Source organism: Equus caballus, chromosome X (genome assembly GCF_041296265.1).
Source record: "Equus caballus isolate H_3958 breed thoroughbred chromosome X, TB-T2T, whole genome shotgun sequence".
Classification (NCBI taxonomy): domain Eukaryota; kingdom Metazoa; phylum Chordata; class Mammalia; order Perissodactyla; family Equidae; genus Equus; species Equus caballus.
The window spans coordinates 131,487,501-131,509,796 of NC_091715.1; the positions used below are offsets into that span (position 1 = coordinate 131,487,501).

The 22,296-nt window shown below is 37.4% G+C and overlaps 1 non-coding gene across 1 annotated transcript; it reads right to left on the reverse strand.

Moving 5' to 3' along the window:
- Positions 1-16,226: 16,226 nt before the first annotated feature.
- Positions 16,227-16,351, reverse strand: LOC111771708 (U6atac minor spliceosomal RNA). Its single transcript, XR_002805634.1, has one exon. It is a non-coding gene; the product is annotated as a U6atac minor spliceosomal RNA (small nuclear RNA).
- Between the last annotated feature and the right edge of the window lie 5,945 nt (positions 16,352-22,296).

The following is a 22,296-nucleotide window of genomic DNA, read 5'->3' on the forward strand; positions in this document are numbered from 1 at the left end:
AACCAGGTTATTGGTGTAAGATAAACCACAAACACACAATGTAATGCAGAACACTGGGCTTAAATGTTAATATTTAACCACTTCTTCAGTTATTACTTGTTTTGTTCAATAACCTGATATCAGTATGCCAGATGCTGATCAGAATGAGTTAGTTATAATTATTCCACGTGAGAGAAATAGGTAAAAAGAAGATCAACCCCAGAAAACATTTATTAAGTATTCAGTGGGAGCCAGACATTATCCTAGACAATTTCTGTACATGATACTCATATCAGGAGGGAACTATTACTTGGCCATGCACCAGGAACCAATCTCTCTCTCTTCCCTCCTCCCCCCAAATTCTGCCCTCCTTTCTTGGATACAAAACAAAACTTCCATTTTGGGCACAGCTTTGTCCTTAGGAAAAGGAACTGGTAGTTTTCTTTATTTCAAAGTATCTCTAGTCTTAGCTACCACAGAGATCAGAGTGGCTATACATCAAAGACCCTTGGCTGACTTAGCTGATTAGCAGCCAAAAGCACAAAAGAAATGCATTCTCAGCAATTTTTATATTAGCCCATTACTTCCCACTAAGTGTGAGATATAAAAGCATCTTCACTGCCTCCATCCCCACTACTGCATTTGGCTCAGTAGTGCTGTCCTCACTACAAGCTGTTACCTGCAGACTGTGCCATGACACATATTGGCCAATTACAGTTGAGATTAAACTGCAGAATATTTTTGCTCTGTGGGCTAGAACATTTCCAGGAATTAAAGGATTTAAGAATAAGTTATAAAACAGTTTGTTTTTCACGCACTTCACCAATATCATTAAAATGCTATATAGTTCATCCCTTTAAATCCCGTAATCCCTCTCACCATCAACTCCTTTGCCAAAGTTACTCTCTTTAACTTGGAAAAACATTTTTGTCTCAATAGTCTTGAAATTTCCTGGCTGTAGTTAAAAAGGGATTAAAAAAAAAAGACCTCATATTCATCTCACTATTGTTACTGGAAAGATAATGTGATAAATGTGACTCAATGCGGCAGTTCTCAACTTTATTCTCCCATGGCACATGGAATGGAAGCATGAATACGCTTACGCCACTCCTTTGAGAAAGTCTCAGTGCACCAGTCATAACTCATCCCTTTTACTCTCATTCAAGAAAGCAAATAAGAATGTAAAGGACTGAGAGCGACCACACATATTCTTGGTTTTCTTTCCATTCCACTCAGTGTCATTTGTTGGCCCTTCCTCCACAACCTGACTTCCATATAATAGATGCTTTGGTATTCAGTCATGGGGACAACTCTTCTCATTCTATACTTTATTTTAAGGGACTTCCCTTAATATCCAAAGATCCATTTAATATCTATATGCTGATGACTCCAAAAATTTATATTTCCAAGGCAAATCTCTCCTCCGACCTCCAGAAACGCTTCTGTTGCTCAGTTTACCCAATATTCCGTTTTTCAAAGGCATTTCAAACTCGTTTTCCTTATAATCTTCCCCCACCAACTGGGTCTTCTTTCATATGCCATGCCTCAGTGAACAGCTCTACATTCCGTTCAGTTTGGTAAGTCAGAACCAAGGAAGTCAGCTATAATGTCTTCTTTTCCCTCAACATCTGTCTCTAATCTATCCCCAAGTCCTGTCTACATCCCCAGCTAAATGTTTCTCAAATCTGTCCGTATTTCTCCCTTTCTACAGCTTTTCCCCTAGTCTAAGCCATCATCCTATTTCACCTAGACTACTATAATTTACTTTCTAAACAGCAGACATAGAATATAATGTTAATGGTGCCCTAAGGAGTTGCTCAACTCAGCAGTTCCCAAGCCACTGGAAAGGAGTAAAACCAGGGCATCATGGACAGAAGTCAGTTACCGGAACTGTAGAAGAAGAGACGCTCATCTTTAAGAAAACTATTGTGAAAGGCAAACATCTTTCTGTGGAACAGTCTAAGGTCGCAGGTGATGGGAACATATTAAGAGAGACTATAGGAGGTAAGATTCAAGAACTGAGAAGCATGGATTCATTTTCTGGGGAGAAGTTAGCTTGTACCTATGACTCTTATGACAATCCTGAACCTGCCTTTGTGGCTGCAACTCGGCCATCTTAAAAGTTCAGTACTCAGAACTGGCATTTGTTTTCCACAAAGATCTGCTCTAGCTTCTGGACTTATTCAGCTATGTCTGCTAAATTCAGTTCTCTAGGAGAAGAAGAAAAGAGAAGAACAGAGAGATGTAGATGAAGACAGGGATAAAGGGAACAGCGATTGAGTACTGGGAAAGAAAGGAATACATAAGATAACATAAAACAATGAGAAAATGTTTCACCCATAGCCACCCCTGTGCTCTTACAGAAGCACAAAATCAGTCTCATCATACATTTCTAATTAGACATGAGCCTATGGTAATGGTAGAGTTCCTAATCTCTTACCATTCTCCACTCCCTTATTCCCTTCCAGCAACATTGTCTCTTTGCTATTCCTGGAATATACTAGGCTTGTCCCAGCCTTAGCAATTTATACTTGCTGTTGCCTTATCCTGGACCCATCTTCCCCCAGATATGCTCATCACCTTCTCCCTCACTTCCTTCAAGTGTCTGCTCAGACAATATTTTATCAGGCAAAATTTCCCTAACTTCTCCCACCTGCTCTTGCTATCCCCCTTTCTGTCTATAGACCCCCAGTCAGAGGGTTAACTTGAGAAGAGTAAAGTCTTCTCTCTCTGTCTCTTCTTGCTTCCCTGTGGAATCTATAGCATTATTTTTAAATTGAGGTATAATTGACATATAACATTATATTAGTTCCAGGTGTACAAATGATGATTTAATATTTGCATATATTGCGAAATCATCACCACAATGAGTCTAGGTAACATCCATCACCATACATAGTTATAGAATTTTTTTTCTTGTGATGAGAGCTTTTAGGGTCTACTCTCTTAGCAACTTTCAAATATGCAAAGCCGTATTATTAACTATAGTCACCATGGTGTACATTACATTTCCAGGATTCGTTTATTTTATAGATGGAAGTTTGTACCTTTTGACTCCCTTCACCCATTTCTCCCACCCCTCCACCGCCGGCCTCTGGCCATTACCAATCTGTTCTCTGTATCAATGAGTTTTGTTTTTCTTTTTGTAGAGTCCACATGTAAGTGAGATCATACGTTGTCTCTCTCACTACAGCATTTTAGAACAATGCCGGACTTATAGTAGGTACTCAATAAATATTTGTTATGTAAAGAAATGAATAAATAATCTAATGCAACTTAGCAATGAAATACTCTAGTGAAAATTCTTCCTATTAATTACTAACAAATGCTAGCAAAGAAAGTCTTACATACTTAAGCAGCATCAATCTGGCTGGATAGAATCCAAGAACTATGACAATCTCTGCCAACACCCGCTCAGAATTCCCTTTGCCCCATCCATCTGCTAAATGTTTCTATTCATGTATTTGCCTTGTGGCTTTGTTTTCAGTCCCATCTAAACTTCTCTTGTCCAGATGAAAAGGCATAATCTCAATGTCTGGTACATATTTAGCCTTTTCCTGTTCAAGACTTGGTGGCATTTCTTTTGCCAGGCATTCTGAACCACAGCCTCATCTCCTCAGTTGTTACTCTAAAGCCAGGCCACTTGCCTGCTCCCCTCATTGCTGATCAGAAGCAGGTTCAGACCTTGTACAGGTTAAGCACCTGCCTCATACTGGGAATGTACGGTAAACTGAGTTGTGTGTGGACAGTACAACTGTGGGAACTAATTTTCAAGCTGCTTTTATGAGCTGTTTGAGTAGTTATGTTTATGACAGTAAGCAACATAAGATTGTATTCATGCTCACTAAACTCTAGAAAAAAATTACTAAGAACTGAGTTCTTCAGGATTTAAAAATAGAAATGTATGCATATTTATACAGAACCAAAATAAAACACTAATTATTCTACTGAGGTTATATTGGGTCTTTTTCCTGTGAAGGTTTTGCATGGAGCACTTTATAAACATGGCTAAGTTAGTCTCGCAGAGAGACTAACAGGAAACGCAACTCTCATGCAATGGTTAAATGGCTATAGAATGTCCATGAAATTTGTACTAGAGTTGTAATCAGAACCTCCACCTCTTAGTTTCTTCAGGGTAATTTTTCCAACAGATGATATTAATTTAGGACACAAGAAATAAAAGTATCTCCTAGTTTATTTTACATTTTAATTATAGTTGGAATATTTTCATGTCCAATCTCAGATAAAGTATGGTACAGTTAAAAGATAAGTGAAATGAGAACCAGGGTTTAGTCACAGTTCTGTTAAAAAAGAATAGTGTTCAGGGGCCAGCCAGGTGGTGCAGGGGTTAAGTTTGCACATTCCGCTTCGGCGGCCCGGGATTTGCTGGTTCGGATCCTGGGTGCAGACATGGCGCCGCTTGGCAGTCCATGTTGTGGCAGGCGTCCCACATATAGAAAAGTAGAGGAAGATGGGCATGGATGTTAGCTCAGGGCCAGTCTTCCTCAGCAGAAAGTGGAGGATTGGCAGCAGATGTTAGCTCAGGGCTAATCTTCCTCAACAAAACAAAAAATGGTGTTCAACTTTAACCAAGTTACCTATCCTCTCTGAATCTCAGTTTCTCCATCTGGACAATAAGCTGATTTAGTAACAACGGTTCCTAACTGAGGGCTGTACAATGCCCCCAGTTGGGACTTTGGAAATGTATGGTGGCATTTTTGACATTTAGCAGGCAGGTACCAGTGATATTAAAAATCCTTCAGTGTGCATGACAATCCTGCACAATCAACAATTGTCTCCCTCAAAATGCCAATAGCGTCCCTCTGGGGAAACACCAGTCTGGATGATATTTAAGATACCTTTCAGTTCTGACATTCTATGATCCTGTGATACTGCCTCGTTTAAATTCACTATGTTAATATGTAAACTACTAACACTTGGAACCAATAAAATCGCTCTTCAGAGATTTTCAAATGATTTTTCTTTTGGAAACGATATGAAATTTCAACATTTGTTACAGCCAATAAATTGTCTTGAGTAGAAATATACACCAGAGATGACAAAAATAGCATAAAGGATGAGAAAAGGAGAAAATGGACCTATACACTTCAAAGTTTCTATATATTCTGTGAAGCAACAAAATATTAACTCTAAGTAGACTGTTAAAAGTTAAGGAAGTATACTGTAATATCTAGAGTAAAAACTAAAATAAAAATAGGAAAGAGGTATAGCTACAAAGCCAAAACATAAAATAGAATGGATTTCTAGAAATATATATTCAATTAATCCAAAAGGAGGATTAGTAGAATAAAGAACAAAGGAGACTTCAGAAAACAAATGGTAAAATGGTAGACCTAAATCTATCAAATTCTAAAATAAATGTTGATGGTAAACAAACGCTCCAATTAAAATGCAAAAGTTATCAGAAGGGATACAAACTTAGACTCCAGTATGCACTATCAACAAGAGATACACTTTAAATATACAGATACAAATTGATTGACAGAATATGTATGGAAAAAAAGATATATGATATAAAAGTATGCATAGGAAGGCAGGGGTCTCTATATTAATGTCAGATAAGATAGTCTTCAATAAAAGAGTATTACCAAGGATAAAAAGGGGCACTTCATAATGAACGAGGAGGGTCAATTCATCAGGAAGATATAACAATAATAAATGTTTATGTGTCATAACAGAGCTTCAAAATAATGAACAAATTTGACAAAGTGAAAGGAAAATTTCACACTTCCACAATCGTGGCTGGAGATTTTAACATCCCTCTTTCAGTCATTGAAGAATCAGACAAAAATCAATATGGATATGGAAGATTTGAACAACTTTTATCAACCACTTTAAGTTAGTGGGTATTTATAGAACACTGCACCTTACAGTTGGAGAGTACATATTCCTTTCGAGTGTAGATGAACCAATGTCTGGGCCAAAAGAAAAAGTCCAATGCATTTAATAAGACCAAAATCATACAGAGTATGTTCTCTGATTACGAGGGAGTTAAATTATAAATCAACAACAATAACATATCTAGAAAAAAGAAATAAATGTTTGGGAATTGAACAACTTACAACTAAATGACCAGGAGAGGAAAGAAAAAATCACAAGGGAAATTAGAAAATATTTTGAACTTTTGAATATTATCAACGGAAGTGATAAATGCCTAGTTAGATTGATCAAGGGAAAAAGAAGGAGAACACAAATTACCAATATAAGTAATGAAAGAGATGTTATCACTAGAAATCTTACAGGTGTTAAATTATAATAAAGGAATATTATGAACAATTTTATAACAGCAAAGTAGATAACTTAGATGAAGTCAGCTAATTCACTGAAGAATACAACTTACCAAAAATGACAAAAAATAAAACAGAAAATCTAAATTACACAATAAATATTAAGGAAATTGATTTTGTTATTTTAAAAAACTGTCTGAAAAGAAAACTTCAGGCTTTTATAGTTTCACTGGTTAATTTTTATCAAACATTTAAGGAGGAAATAACATGAATCTTAAACTCTTTTAGAAAATAGAGAAAGAGAGGTCAATTCACAACTTATTTTATAAGGCAAAGCACAAACCTAATTTTAAAACCCGAAGAAGTCATTACAAAAAGAAACTAAGAGATCAGTATCCCTCATGAATACAGGGACAAAACTCTTAACACAATTTGAGCAAATAAAATTCTGAAACATAGAAAGATATATCATAACTGTGCAACAATTAGCCCAGGAATATAGGATTGGTTTAATTTGAGAAAAAATCTGTGTAATTTGCCATATTTATTAAATAAAGGAAAAACCACATATGACAAAATTCAACACCCACTCATCATAAGAACCTTCAGCAAACGAGGTATAGAAGGGAACTTCTTTGTTCAGATAAAAGCCATTTGCAAAAAACCTAGAGTCAACATCACACTTGATGAAATATTGAATGCTTTTTCCCTTAGAACAAAGGAAAAACAGACTCTTCCACCATATCTATTCAGCACTTTACTAGAGGTATTAGCCATTGCAATAAGGTGAGAAAAAAATGAAAGGCATAAAGATCATCAAGGAAAAAACAAAAATCTTTTTATGTTTAGATCTCATGAAGATATATGTAGAATATCACAAGGAATCTACAAGCAAAATTACTAGAACTAATTTATGTCATTTTATCAAGGTTGTGGGATACAAGTTTAACGTATAAAATCAATTATATTTTCATATAAAACAGCTCCAATTGGAAATTAAAATTAAAGCTATGGAAGTTACAACAGTAACAAAAAACATGATATTCCTAGGAGCAAATCTAACAACAGATATGCAAGACATCTACACTAAAAACTATAAACCATTGCTGAGAAAAATTAACACCTAAATAAACGGAGACATTTGCTATGTTCATGAATTGGAAGACTTAATATTTTTAAGATGTCAGTTATCCCCAAATTGAACTATAGATTCAATGCAATCTCAAATATAATCCCATCATGTTTTTTGTAGAAACTGACAACCTGATTCCCTAAGTGTACATGGCATTAAAAGATCCAGAACAGTGAAAGAAAGCAGTTAGAAAAAGAACAATAAGTTTAGAGAAAAATACTACCTTATTTCAAGGATTACTGTAAAGTTACACTATTCAAAGCAGTATACTAGCTTAAAGATTAATGGAGTCCAGAAAAAAACCCACACTTATAACAGTTACTTAATTTTTGAAAAAGTCACTAAAGCAATCCAATGTTCAAAGGAATATCTTTTCAACAAATGGCAGTGGTAAACTGGTTATCCATATAGAAAAATAACAAAACTCAACCCTTGGCTCACATCATAAACAAAAATTAATTTGAGATGGATCATTGACATAAATGTAAAATAATGTATATTGCATATTTATACAATGGAATACAAGTTACTGATAAAAAGGAACAAACACATTACAATATGAATGAATCCCAAAAATATTATGCTGAGTGAAAGAAGGCTTACACAAGAGAGTACATACTGTATGATTCCACTTACATGGAGTTCTAGAACAGGCAAAACTTATCTACTGTGGAAAAAAATCAGAACATTGCCTCTGGTGAGGAACCTATAGTTTCTTGTATTCTATGCATAAAATATTTTAGAATGATAGACAAGAGTTTGTTAATGGTGGTTGTATTGTGGCTGCCTCAGTGGGAAGGTACTGGGTTTAAAGGAAGACACATTTCATTATCTGCCATTCTATATTGGATGAAATTTTCTCATGATAATGCATTACTTTCTCAAAAAAGAGCTACGTATTTAAAGCTTAAGTTATTTAAATTCTCTGAGCCTTTATTGCTCATCTGTAAAACAGAAATAATAATATAAAACTGCAAATTTTAGTTAAATGACACGTCCAAATACATGGGTGGAGCAAGGTCCACTCAAATCTCTTAGGCCCCAAGATAATACGCCCCAAAATAGAGGGATAAAAGAAATTGATTGAAGATCATTTGAATTGCTGGATTTCAATGAAACAAGGTACATTTCTTCAATAGAGCCACCATAGGAGCCGAAATACTCAGGATGCCATTGATAAACTGCCAAAATAAATGTATTAGCTTGAGGGACTGCTGTATCCTACACATGCTCATAACCGGGCTTTAGTTCATCCTTAAGGAATCCCTGATGTCTGAATGCCTGGGAATCTTTGCTCAGGTGAACCCAAGTCATAAGCCAAGTTCCCTGCCCTTAATACCTTTATTAAGGCCAAGAAGTACTCTTTTCGTGTTCTGAGAATCAATTTCCAAAGTGTGGTGTGGGGAGTTCCTCCCACACCAATAAACAATTCTTACACAGTAGGGTGTCCAAGAATTCACCTCAATTCTGACGCTGTCTACCCGATAGCATCCGATCCCCCAGATTAAGGGCTCAGTCCTACAAGATTCCCCCTACCCACTCCCCCTACTACAGATGCCAGTCTCAAGTCCAGGGTGTTACTTGTACTTCTGACCAACTGGCTATAAATCAGAGGTTCCGAAGACCGCTTCCTCGTGTTCTATTAATTTTCTAGAGTGTCTCACAGAACCCAAAGAAACGTTTTACTTACTAGATCACTGGTATATTATAAAAGGATTTAACTCACAAACAGCCAGATGGAAGAGATGCATAGAGCAAGGTATGGGGAAAGGGCACGAAGCTTCCATGTCCTCTCTGAGTATGCCACTCTCCTCAAATCTCCATGTATTCACCAGCTGGAAGCTCTCCAAACCCCATCCTTTTGGGTTTTTGTGGAGGCTTCATTACATAGGCATGATTAATTAAATCGTTGGCATTGGTGATTGAACTCACCCTCCAGCCCCTCTCCCCTCCCCGAGGTCTGGGGGCAGGACTGAAAGTTCCAAGCCTCTAATCACATACTTGGCTCCACTGCAACCAGCCCCCATTCTTAGGTGCTTTCCAACAGTCACTTATTAACATAGCAAAAGACACCTTCAATCTCTAATCACTTAGGAAATTTCCAGGGTTTTGGGAGCATTGAGCCAGGATCTTGGAGAAAGACCAAATACATATGAGAAATATATTTTGGTCATCTGAATGACCAAATATATTATTTCTTATAAATCATAATATCTCAAGTACATAAAAAATTATAGAAAGAATTCCATTAAGGTATTAATAGTTTTCTAGCACTTAAGGGTTAATCTTCATCTGTGTAGAAAAATTATTTATCCAAACAACTACTTCTCCAAAAATTTCAGTTTTATAAGGCTTATTCAACTGCTGGAAGGTTGTAGGCCTACAACACACCCATAGTGGCATATTCAAAATGCACGTACGTATCTGGTTCAGATTTAATTTTACATATTTCCACATTTGGCTTTATACAAAGGAGAAAGGAAGGTCATTCCTAAGGTAGGAGAAGGCAAGTCGCTTCTCTATGTTCTCACTGACCTAATACACAGTGATGTTCCGGGGAATCTGGATGTTGCCATTAGATCAGTGTTTGATTAATTCAGCAAGTATTTATTGAGAACCTACCTATTATTTGCCAGGCAATACCACAGGCACAGTGAAGAAAGTTCTATGAAAGAAAGACCAGACTTGCTTTTGTGGAGTTTGCATTCTCATTGGGAAAGATCGACAATACACAAGTAAAAATATATCCAATAAGAGCATTTTAGATAGTGTTAACTACTGTAAAGAAAATAAAAGAGGAGGATGTGACAATGACTTAAAGTGGGGGCAGTGCATTTTTCTCTAGAGAGGCTTGGGAAAGCCTCTATGAGGGGGTGACATATGAGCTGAGATCTGAATGATAAGGAAAAATCACCTACATGTGGATTTGGGGGATGACACTTCTAACAACAAGCAACAAGGACTGGTTTTTATTTATGTATATTAAAATCTGCCAGAGTACTGACTTAAATGATGATTTCTGGGCTCCAACTCCATTATTTTGGTTCAGTAAATCTGAACTGAGCCCCTATATGCATTTTAGCAAGTCTCATGCTCACCCTGAGGCATTTCTGATTCTGGTAGTCTATGAACCACATTTTGAGAAACGTGGATCTAGGGCCTGCTTCTTGGTGTGTGGGGTGTATTTTCATACTGAAACCCATGATGGATTGGGGAATCCAGAGCTTTGGGCCTAAAGAAAGTATCCATGGACTCTTGTAACCCTAGAGGTATGGGTGGCAGTGGAACAGGCAGGCCAGGAAGAACCATGTAGGTTTGTAAATCAAGGCAGGAGAAGGAATGGAGGTAGGGAGATCAGCTAAGGGTAGGGTAGTGTAGGCCACAGGTCTTGTCAGACAATGTTCCAGTTAGCAGAAATCAGTAAATGGCTGAGATCTGTAAGCGTTGAAGCCTATTCCTAAGGCAGGCTGCTCTCTGCCTTGCTTCACATTTCTTGCTGCATGGAGGTGGTCCTGAGCTCACAGGTGTTGACTGAAGACAGGAGGACTTCAGAAGCCCGCGGATGCACTCTGTCTCTAAGGGAGAAAAGGGTAGAGATGCTACATTTTACCTCTCTCGTTGCTTTATCTCACTAGTAGAATACCTAAATATTGTTGGCTGAGAGAAACTTGAGTAGGGAGGAGATGCAATCCACTTTTTCTTTCCAACCCGGATGATGATAATAAGCTTCACCACATTCTAATTACTGATTTCTGCCTGGAGGAACATCTTGGCTTTTCCAATTAACAATAATTTAATATGTTATTGCTTATCCTTTGTTCTTTTTCTTTGAGCTCATCCAATTACTGCATACTGCTTTTGTTTTCTTAGCCCTAAACACTAGTTTCATTATTTTTTCTTATGAGATTTTTCTTAGATCTTGTCCTAATTATAAATTATGTCCAGTTGTATTTAAAATCATGGTTAAATGCTTTATATTTTTGGCATGTATTGAGAGAATGAATAAAGTATCATCTCTTTGTTCCTTGGGGAATAATGCAAGTTACAAAATATTGTTTTGAAATTTTTTGAACAAACCATTTTTATCTGTTTATTCTCAGTTCAAGGTATATGCAATTTTAAACTAAATTGCATCTTTGCAAATCAATGCCTTTGGAAGCAACCTCCTTGGTTGATTGAATCATCAGTCCAGGAGCCATTCGTCACTTTCCTGCCTTTCACATAGTATGGAACTCCAACCATCCAAGAAACACAGTTGTTTCACCATATTCCTAAAATATTTTAGAAAGAAATCAACCACTGGCACAAAATTTCCCAAGATGCCACTCCACCTATTTTTATTGAGTAATCACTATCTGCTACGCATTGTAATTAGTGTCTTCCAAACAGTGCTTGCAGTCGATACTTCATAATTTACTGTCTCAATGTTTTATAGTTTCCGAATGTAACTCTAAACTTCCTGAAAGCAGAAAAATTATATCATGCCTTTGTTTGCCTCTATAATAGCAAGCAAAAACTGAGAGTCAGAGTGGGTTTCCAAAGGTAAATTGATATGTTTCAGTGCCATTTCTCCTTCAATGTACTGACTCCATTTGTACTATGTGGCTCGCTCTGAGTATAAAATCCAACAAAATTAATCTTTTTAACCCAGTTGGTCATCTACAACTGCACTGAGATCATGCTTTGTCCCCTCTGTGGGCTCTTAGATATGCTCACTGATCTGCTGATGGTAGAAAAAAAGAAATGTTGATGACACGTTTCTATCAGTTTTTCCAGGCTGCATTAAAAAATTCTATAGCCTAGAGGCCAAAGGACAATTGTCATGATGACTCTATTAACAGAACTCATCAGCTTTATTTCATTGATTTGATTTATAGAATTTCTGGTCTAATAGAAAAAAAAAATATAAGTCCTGAACCATTTGTTACTAGAGGACTACACTTTTAATCAGGTTGTTTACTTTGAGAAAGGTTATACTTATTGGAATATCCCAATTACTTACCAACCCACCCTTCCCAAGAGATTGGGCAGTTCACCCCACTGCAATAAATCAATGCCTTGTAGAAATAAATTATTAACAATTTGTCTGTTAGCCCTCTCATTCTATTCAAATATGCTAAAGAGCTCTTCAGTTGATTTGTGCTTATGTAAGAGAATGTGTTCTAAATGTTGATCTAACCTCAGCTGTGAAAGTGTGGAATAGGCAGAGCGTAGTAGAATAAATTTTGAACTTGTAATTGGAAGAAATGGTTCTAGGCCTGACCCCATCACTTCTTAGTCATGCAACCTTGGGCAAGTCATTGTACCTCAATAAGACTTTGACTTGTCCCCTGTAAATGGAGAAAATGCTGCCTGCCCTTCCAGCTCTCAGGGCTGTGAGGGTTCACAAGCTTTGTAAGCAGCAGAGCATGATATACATATAAAGAATGAAAGCCATACTGTAACCAAACAAATTTCCCATACCTTCAGCTGTTCTTTATTGATCGAGTTAAATTTTCCTGGGTGAAATTCTAGCTTCTAAATGAGTAAAACTTAAAACCCTGTTGGCTAGGCCTTGTTTCTATTTTTCTTTCCTTCTTTCTTTCTTTCTTTCTTTTTTTTGCTGAGGAAGATTCTCCCTGAGCTAACATCTGTTGCCAGTCTTCCTCCTCTTTTATTTGGCTTGAGGAAGATTAGCCCTGAGTTAACATCTGTGCCAATCCTCCTCCACTTTATACGTGGGTTGCCGCTGCCACAGCATGGCTGAAGAGTGATGTAGGTCATGCCCAGGATCCAAACCCAAACCCATGAACCTGGGCCACCAAAGCAGGGCATGCTGAACTTAACCACTGCGTGCCACAGGTCTGGCCCCTAAGCCTTCTTTCTTGAATGGAAACATCGTCCAGCTCTCTCTAGAAATATGCCTTTGCCCCCTCTCTCTGACTAAGCTACCTTATTTCTAACTACTGCTCTCCCCATTCTTTAAGGACTGTTTCAAGTCTAGTTTCTAAATGATGTATCCGTACCACACTGATTTCTTCCTACACCGAACTCCCAGAGATTTTATGATGGCTTAACCCATTTGGTTAATGCTCGCTTCTCTAGCAATCCTTCACTGACCTCCTCCACTAGGTCTAGGTTATGAGCCCTTCCTCTGTGTTCCCAGAGGCCCCTGGGAATACCTCTTTTCTAGCACATGTCACACTTCAGGTTTGAAAGAGCATTATGAAATATATCCAACATAAAATGGAATAAAATAATATTTTGATCACTTATTTACTCACCACCAGGTTAGGAAATAGTGACATCATCAATCTATTGAAGCCTAGTAGGCACCCCCCACCCCTTAGCCTTCAGAGGTAGCTGCTATTCTGAACTGATGTCCATTATTCCACGTAATTCTATATCACATAACTACACATAGATATCGTACTACACATCATGTAGTATGATTTGGTATGTTTTAAAAAACCTCATATGGAATTATACTGGAAGTATCCTTCTGTTATGTACACTTTTACTCAATATTGTTTGTGAGATTCCGCCATGTTGTATCCTTGAGTACACCACAATCCCCAGCCTTGAGATACTACAATGGAGTCATCAGTTCTTCTAATTCATGGATTATTTTTTCAAGAAATATTTTAAGGTAATTATGCTATGAACTTTTTTATACTTGTCTTTTGCTGCAAGTGTATATATTTTTCTGTAAAGCATAGACATAGAAGTGAAATTGTTGAGTCATATATTATGTATGAGCTAAACTTTAATAAATATTGCCAAATTGCTCTTTAAGTAGTTCTAGGAAACTACACTCCCATCATAATTGTGTGGGATCTGCCCTTGGTCTACACACTCTCCAACACTTAGCATGTTTAAAAGTATTTTAATCTTTTAAAATCTAATGGGTCTTGTACCGCTCCAGATCCACACTTCATTCTTTCCTAGCCTACTATGTGCTCCAGGAGGTTGAACTACATGCCGGACAGCAAAGGGTTCCCTTGTCTGTGACTTCTATTTGGTTTCACACGGGGAGCATCAGAAAGAAATTGAATGGAGGGCAGAATTTTCGTTTCTTCAGCCCCCTCTCTGTGGGGTCACCACATTATGAGCTAGAATCATATTTTTATCATTTCTATTGGAGTGACCTTTTCCTTATTGATTTGTAGGAGTCGTTTGCATATTCTGGGTACTAATCCTTTTTTCGGCTAAGTGCTTGCAAATATTTTCTCCCAATGTGTGGTGTGTCTTTTTATGTAAAAATTATTCTTGTATTAAATTTTTTTTAAAGTACAGTGGTTCTACTTATCAAGTTGTTCTTTTTACAGTGTATGTTTTCTTTGTCTTATTAAAGAACTGTTTCTCTACTGTGAAGTTATAAAGATATTTTCCTGAATTTTCTTCTAGAAAATTAATAAAATTTTACTTTTCACATTAGACTTTTAAGCCACCTAGAACTGATTTTTGCATGTAATGTGAAATAGAAGTCTATGCTTGCTTAATTTTCATATGGTAGCCAATTTTCTAGAACAAATTATTGAACTGTTAGCCTTTCCCTACTATGAAACACTTCATGTTTCTGTTAAATGCTCCTCTTCTCTTTATCATTTCAGGTCTAGCATATGTGCTGACAAGGTGAGCACTCACACTTCACTCTACTATCTGGATACGTGGGTGTCTCCTTGTAATCATTTCCTGTTGCTTCTATAAGAAATTACCCCAAACTGGAAGGCTTAAAACAACACAGATGTATTCTCTGAACTGTAAGTTCTGGAGGCCAGAAGTCTAAAATCAGTTTCCCTGGACTGAAACCAAGATGTCAGCAGGGCCAAGCTCCCTCTGGAGGCTCTAGGGGAAAACTCATTTCCTTTCCTTTTCCAGCTTCTAGAGGGCTTTTGAATTCCTTGTATTCGTTGGCTCCTGACCCCTTCCTTCATGTTCAAAGCCTAGCAACTTCAAATCTCTCTCTTTGCTGAAGTTGTCACATCGTCTTCTCTCTTCTTTAGTAGAATCTGCATCTGCCTCCCTCTCATAAGGGCACTTGCAATTATGTTTAGGGCCCATCTGAATAATCCAGGATAATCTCCCCATCTCAAACTCCTTAACTTAATCACATCTGCAAAGCTCCTGTTACTATATAAAGTAGCATTCACAGGTTCCAGGGACTAGAACCTGGATATCTTTGGGAGCCATTGTTCAGCCTATCACACTCCCCATTAGTCCTGTGAACTTCTTAAGGGCCTACGGTGTTATTAGCCTTTACATTTCTACTGCATCAAAAGTAGCAAACGTTCAGCCAACATTCCTTGAATAAACAGTTTTGTTTCATCTCTGTGCTATGATTGTAAACTCCTCCAAGGAAGACTTTGTATCTTTTGCTTCTTTCATACCTTCCAATGAGTCTGCAACAGCATGGATCCCTAGTAAATGCAATACTCTTGAGGCAACATGGTAGAGGAGAAAGAGATCTAGAATCCAGTCTTGGTTGTATCACTCATTAACAAGGAATTTTAGGGCAAATTCATTTTTACTTCTCTGGAATTCTCATTCTTCATTGACAAAATGGAGAGGAGGAGAGAATAAGCCTAGCTGGTAAGATCCCAAGTCCCCCACTTCGGAATCATCCAGAGAATTTCTACTTTTTATCTGTTCTATATAACTATATAACTACATATATATATATATATATATATGTAGTTATATATATGTATATGTAGTTATATATATATATATATCTCTGAGATTTTTTTAGATAAAAATTTGTTTGAAAAAATAAAAGGGTCTGCTCCTTTAAAAACTTTTGAAAATTACTGTTTTCGTCACAATCCACCATGGGGATACTGAAACTCAGAGAGATGTAATGCTTTGCCTCCTGAATTTACTTTGTGAAACCATTGCCTTCAAACTACTTTGTCGAAACGACTGCCTTGAAATCATTGTGTTGAAAAGGCCACTAGGACCACTTGCATCCTTATCCGGGGGGTTGCTAACATTCTCTCTTGTCTTACCACACAAAGGACAACTATGGAAGCTCTAACATACAATAAAAATACGTGATTAGTGGCATATTTCCCATAGGCAGACCAAGATCCAAACCTGATGCACAGTCCCACCAAATTGCAAACCACACCAATCTTTTGGGAAGATGTGACAGAGGAACAGCAAGTGATTCAGTAAGCCAGGAAACTTACTATGTTCAGGTGGTGGGGTGTACAAAATGCTCCTTGAAAGTAAGAACAGTGTCTTATTCATATTCATATGCACATATTTATATTGAATAGATGACACAGTATCTGCCTCAAAGGGACTTATATCTTAGTATATTATATTGCATGTACAACTTTAATCTATCTCCATCAGTATGATAGCCAAGCCGATCAGACTGATTGTAGGCCAATATCTGCGGTTGCTCAGATATGACTTGCCTTGTCTCTCTCCAAATTTCGTCACAGAGCTCCTAGCTCTCACTGTCATCTATCCCAGAGATGGTCAGTAAAATTACTGATAAGGAAGATTTTAGCTTTCTTTTTCACGTATTTCCATAACTTTTCTGAAAAATAAAATAAACTCCCACCCTCATTTTGTTATATAAGAAAGAATCATGATTACGTATTCTGATCACTTACTGTCTGTGTGAACTTAAGTGGTCCCTTTCTACCCCTGTGCATCATTTTTCCCATCTGTAAAATGAGAAGATTCAGACTAAATGATCTCTGAATTCTTCCTCGGATTCAAGCGTCTATTCAAGATTCAAAGATCTATTATTATGAGTAAATGTATCACTTTAACCCACTGAATTGGTTTTCTTAGCTGTCTGCACCATTCGATAACTGTTTATTTAATGCTTACTAGCTGCAAGAATTTCACTCAGAAAGAAAAAAGCAGCAAGAGGAAAGTGTTGATTCTGTTCATGATAGATAATATTATTCGTTGGCACAAATTGTGTTTTCTGGATTTTTTTTCTAGTCAACCAAGAGTAACCATGGCAACATAGGTTAAGTTGACTATTGCCCCATAGTAAAGTGTCAAATTCTTAACAAATTCCTCCTCTGCATCAGTGATAGGGGAGTAAGAAACATGCTACTCATTTCTGAAGCTCCGTTAGTTAAAATTAATGCCGTAAGCTGGGTAATTTCAACAGACTCTTCAGAAATTCTGTGACAGATCTTTTAAGGGTAGAAGAGCAATCTACTACCAAAAAATGAGATTACCATTTTTTAATGTCCTTTTCCATCCATACAACTTAAAATCAATAAACTGGGTTCTTGAGGAATGTGGTAATCAAGAGGAGATTAATATTATAAAGATTTTGTTATAAATGTGAAGTCTAGGGGCCGACCCCAGGCCCAGTGGTTGAGTTCGAGTGCTCTTCGGTGGCTCAGGGTTTCCCCAGTTTGGATCCTGGGCACAGACGTGGCACGGCTCGTTGGGCCATGCTAGAGCAGCATCTCACATAGCACAACCAGAGGCACTCACAATTAGAATATACAACTATGTACTCGGGGGCTTTGGGAAGAAAAAGAAATGTGAAGTCTGGTCAATTTTTTAAATGATTAAAATCAGGAAAGAATTTATTTGTTTTTTTAAAGATTGGCACCTGAGCTAACATCTGTTGCCAATCTTCTTTTTGGTTTTTTTTCTTCTTCTTCTTCTCCCCAAAGCCCCCCAGTACATAGTTGTATATTCTAGTGGCAGGTCCTTCTGGTTGTGCTATGTGGGATGCCACTTCAGCATGGCCTCACAGGCGGTGCCATGTCCATGTCCCTGCCAGGGATGTGAACTGGCAAAATCCTGGGCCACCAAAGCAGAGCACATGAACTTAACCACTCAGCCCTGGGGCAGGCACCAGAATTTATTTTTTTAATTGTCTCCTAAGTAGCGTAAGAAAAGATCGATGGAAAAATCACATCATGTATGGGAAAAAATGAGAAATAAAACAGGCATCATGAAAAAAATGTTTTTAAGGTAGAAAACTTGAGAAATACCACTCAAAGAAATCACTTGAGATGTAGATGAAATTAATTACATTTGAACTGATGTTTATTTCATCTTAATTTCATCATTGTGTTACAGTGACTTTAACTATAGTGCCTAAGTTAACAAACAGGCAGTGTTCGTTAAGTTGAACTATCTCCGAGATACAGATATTTGAACATTTCTTATCATTTCCTTAGTATGACATGTTGGAAGTCATGCCTCTCTGCCTGCCTTTCATGTAAAGATTCTTCTGAACACTTTCCACATATGCCAAGTTTTTAATCCTTCCTTACCTCCTCTTACTCTCACCTCAAATTTTACAGGAAGACCCAAAAAGATCAAAGCCATCTTCTGTGAGTTCCCTCAAGTTCCTTTCCTTCCACTTCCGAAGTCCTCTCTATTCACTCATTTCCTCATTTTCTTTTTGTATTTTAGTGAAAGAAATGTCTCCTCACAATTTTAAGCCAAATTCATCCCTACCACCACTTTGATTCCATTACTCTCCTTTGCCTCTTCCCCTCAAGCATACTCATCTCTCCTTTTCTGTATTCACTTCCTGTACTTCCATCTCTAGCACATGTCCTTCATCTAGGCTCCAGATCAAACCTCACCAACTGTTGGGTGGATATTTTCAGGTAAATGTTTCCTAGACTCCTTAAACTCAATGTTTTTTTTTTTTTTAAATAAAACTCACCATTGCCTTGTAAATTCCTATCCAACACGTTGACTCTCCTCATTTCCTCATTTTGTTTAACGGTCCTATGCAGTTACTCTGTGTCATCTTGAATCATATCTTGAACCATCCCTGCCCCTCACCATCCCCTACATCCAAGTAGTCACCAAATCCTATTGATTGTAACACTGTAATATTGATGACATCTGACTTCTGCTTTGTGGTCAAGTTAACCCAAGTCAAGCCCTCATTCTTTCCCAATCTTGCTACAAAAGCCTCCTGAGTCATCTTTCTGTCTCTATTGTCATTTCCGTCCTTCCATCCTTCATACTATCACCAGGGTGATTTCTTAATATACAGCTCTAATCATGTTTAATCATGTACCTGCTCAAACGCCGTTGCTGGAATCACAGAATAAAACCTACAAAATAAAACCTAAACTAATTATCATGTTATTCCATATCCTCAGCAACATGGCCTGAATCATCCTATGAACCTTGCTTTTTAGACTTATTCAACAGCTCTCTCTGTTCTAGAGATAATCACAGTACATGCCTGTCTTTGTAGACCTTGCCCAATTTATCTGCAGCCCTGTTCTCATGTCTCTTTATCAAAACCCAAGGCCAGTCCAACTCTCAACTCTTCCATGAGGACTTTTTTTTATCCCTCTATTTGAAATCACTTTTCCCACTTTGTGTTCCCTTCATTCTCCACTTGTTTGTACGAGGTTTTCCTTATATTTGCTATGTTCCTACAAATTCTGGCACAATATAGACACTTGTAGTTGTGATGTGAATTGAATCAATGCATAACTGATGCAATACACTGAAGTATCGTTGTGGTGATATTGTGTTGTACCATGCGAAATCACAGTTTCTCTTGGTAAACAATGGTTGAATACCAAATGGTTATTTCATATGATTTACTTATAACCTAATACTTAGCTCTATAGTTGAATTTTCTACTATTACTTTTTTTCTGGAAGTGAATTTTCATGGTCTAGCTGGGTCATGATTTAGTTAGAGTGCCATGGTTTTCATAGTTAGAACAGAGAATGTCAAACATTCTTATTTGTATTCCTACCTTTTCAGCAGTCTCATTTTATTCCCTGGATAATGTCATCTAAATCACAACACTAAGGTCACGTATGCTTGAGGCTAACACCGAAACACAGTGCATCACTGAAAAAACGTTAGCACATGCACTTAACGGAAACCAGTAATTTTGGCCAAAAACAGTATGGCCAAACATCCTGATTCAGTGGAAAACTTTAATTTTGGTTCAGCTGATCTGGTTCCACTGAAAGGATACTACCACATTCTTGCTGCACTTTAGAAATGATCCGAATTCTAATTTCCTTCTTTAAATTCACATAGCCTGTTCACAGGAATTACTAAGGAGTTTTCACACATGCAAATTGAATACACTTGTAACCTCTCTATAATGCACTCCACTCCACTGAGCACACAGAGGTAAACGATTTCCTGGATATGGTGGATTACCCGGACGCCAGTCAGTGTATTTGAGTCACACCTTGCATTTCTTCAAATACCAAATAAGTTCTTTGGAAGTCGAAAATCACCAGTTTTAAAATATGATTTTATTGTCCTAAATTTAAAATGTCCTTTTTGATTATCCTGGTCAATTAATCTTCTTAATGGTCATAATCCATTATCAACTGTGTCTCAGATGTTATATTATTCTGGTAATTTTACATAAAAGCATATTATGGGAAGGATAAAACGATTCTTTAAACTTGACTGGCTAATGTACAATTAATTATACACAAACTTTCAATAAATAATAATTTGGAAATACGTCAAGTTTTTTTTAATCATATGTTCTTAAACAAAATCAAGCATCTATTCATTCCTCCTTTGGATTCTGAAAGGAAAGAAATAGGTGCCTTACCAGCTCACATTCTGAAATAATTTCCAGGCTCAACCTATGTATCTGAGCCAGTGTGACACCCTTAAAAACTCTTTTTCACTGATTGCCAAAGCTGCAGGTGTACTAAAAAGAGGCTCAGTAAATTCCTCTAAGTTCCATCTTCAACTCTCCATCATCCATTTTGCTCTGGCCCTATATTTCAGATCTCTATCCTACTTTATCATTCACAGATTCTGCCCATCTGCCTTACTGTCTTGTTTGGAATCCTTGGTTGGATTGTATGTTTATCTGGCTTCAATTTTTGTTTTCGCCCTGGATCCTCTCACTTAACACTCTGTAGACCAAGGGCCAGATCCCTCAACCCTTGGGATTACAACCAGGCACAATACCCCAGGCTTCAGCTTGTCCAAGAACAGAGTCAGATACTCTACCTGATCTAATATTCACCATTCTGTAATCACAAAACCAAACCCACATACCAAATACTTTTGAAAGTTTTCAAAACACAGGAATCAGGGCAAATTCATTTTGACAACTAGATTAAAAATGTTAAAAAATAACGAGGGGGAGAGCGGCAGTTCTACAAAGTGATTTGGAGTCAGAGAATGTAAGTTTGAGTCCCTGCTCAACCACATACTAGCTGACGACGCTGGACAAGTTCTTGATTTCTAGGAGCTTCTATTCCTCATGTTTAAAATAGGATAAGACCTTTTCTGCCAATTTCTTAGGGCTATTATGGAACTAAACAAGATAACAAAGACAAAACACCTTTTTTTTCCCTGAGGAAGATTAGCCCTGAGTTAACATCTGTTGCCAATCTTATTTTTTTTGCTTGAGGAAGATTAGCCCTGAGCTAACATCTGTCCCAATCTTCCTCCATTTTATATTTAGGCTGCTGCTGCAGCATGGCTAACAAGTAGTGCAGGTTCACGCCCAGGATCCGAACCCACGAACTCAGGCCACCAAAGCAGAGTGCACCGAACCTAATCACTGTGCCACGGGACTGGCCGCACAAAAACACCTTTTAAGCAAAGGAAAGTTATTCTTATTGAAACAATAAGGACAAATAAGATAAATAACATTTTGAAAGGAATGAAGCCTTTGACACTTTACACGGTGGCTAAGGAAATAACTGGTTAGAACATAAAGATACCCCAGCATATCCTAGTTTCCTGTGGCTCCTGGAGCCTTCTAGCAAAGTTAATTATTCATGCTAACTGGCTGTTGCCATTTTTTACTTACAATTTCTCCCATTACACCATCACTCTGATTTTTTACATGCAGAAATGACTGCCTTTATATTTCATGTCTTCTTTCCAATATCGAGACTAATACAGCATAGTGACATGAGTAATAGCCAATCTGCCACAGCATACGCTACACCTCATAACATGATTCATCGAGGTAGTTTTGGTAGT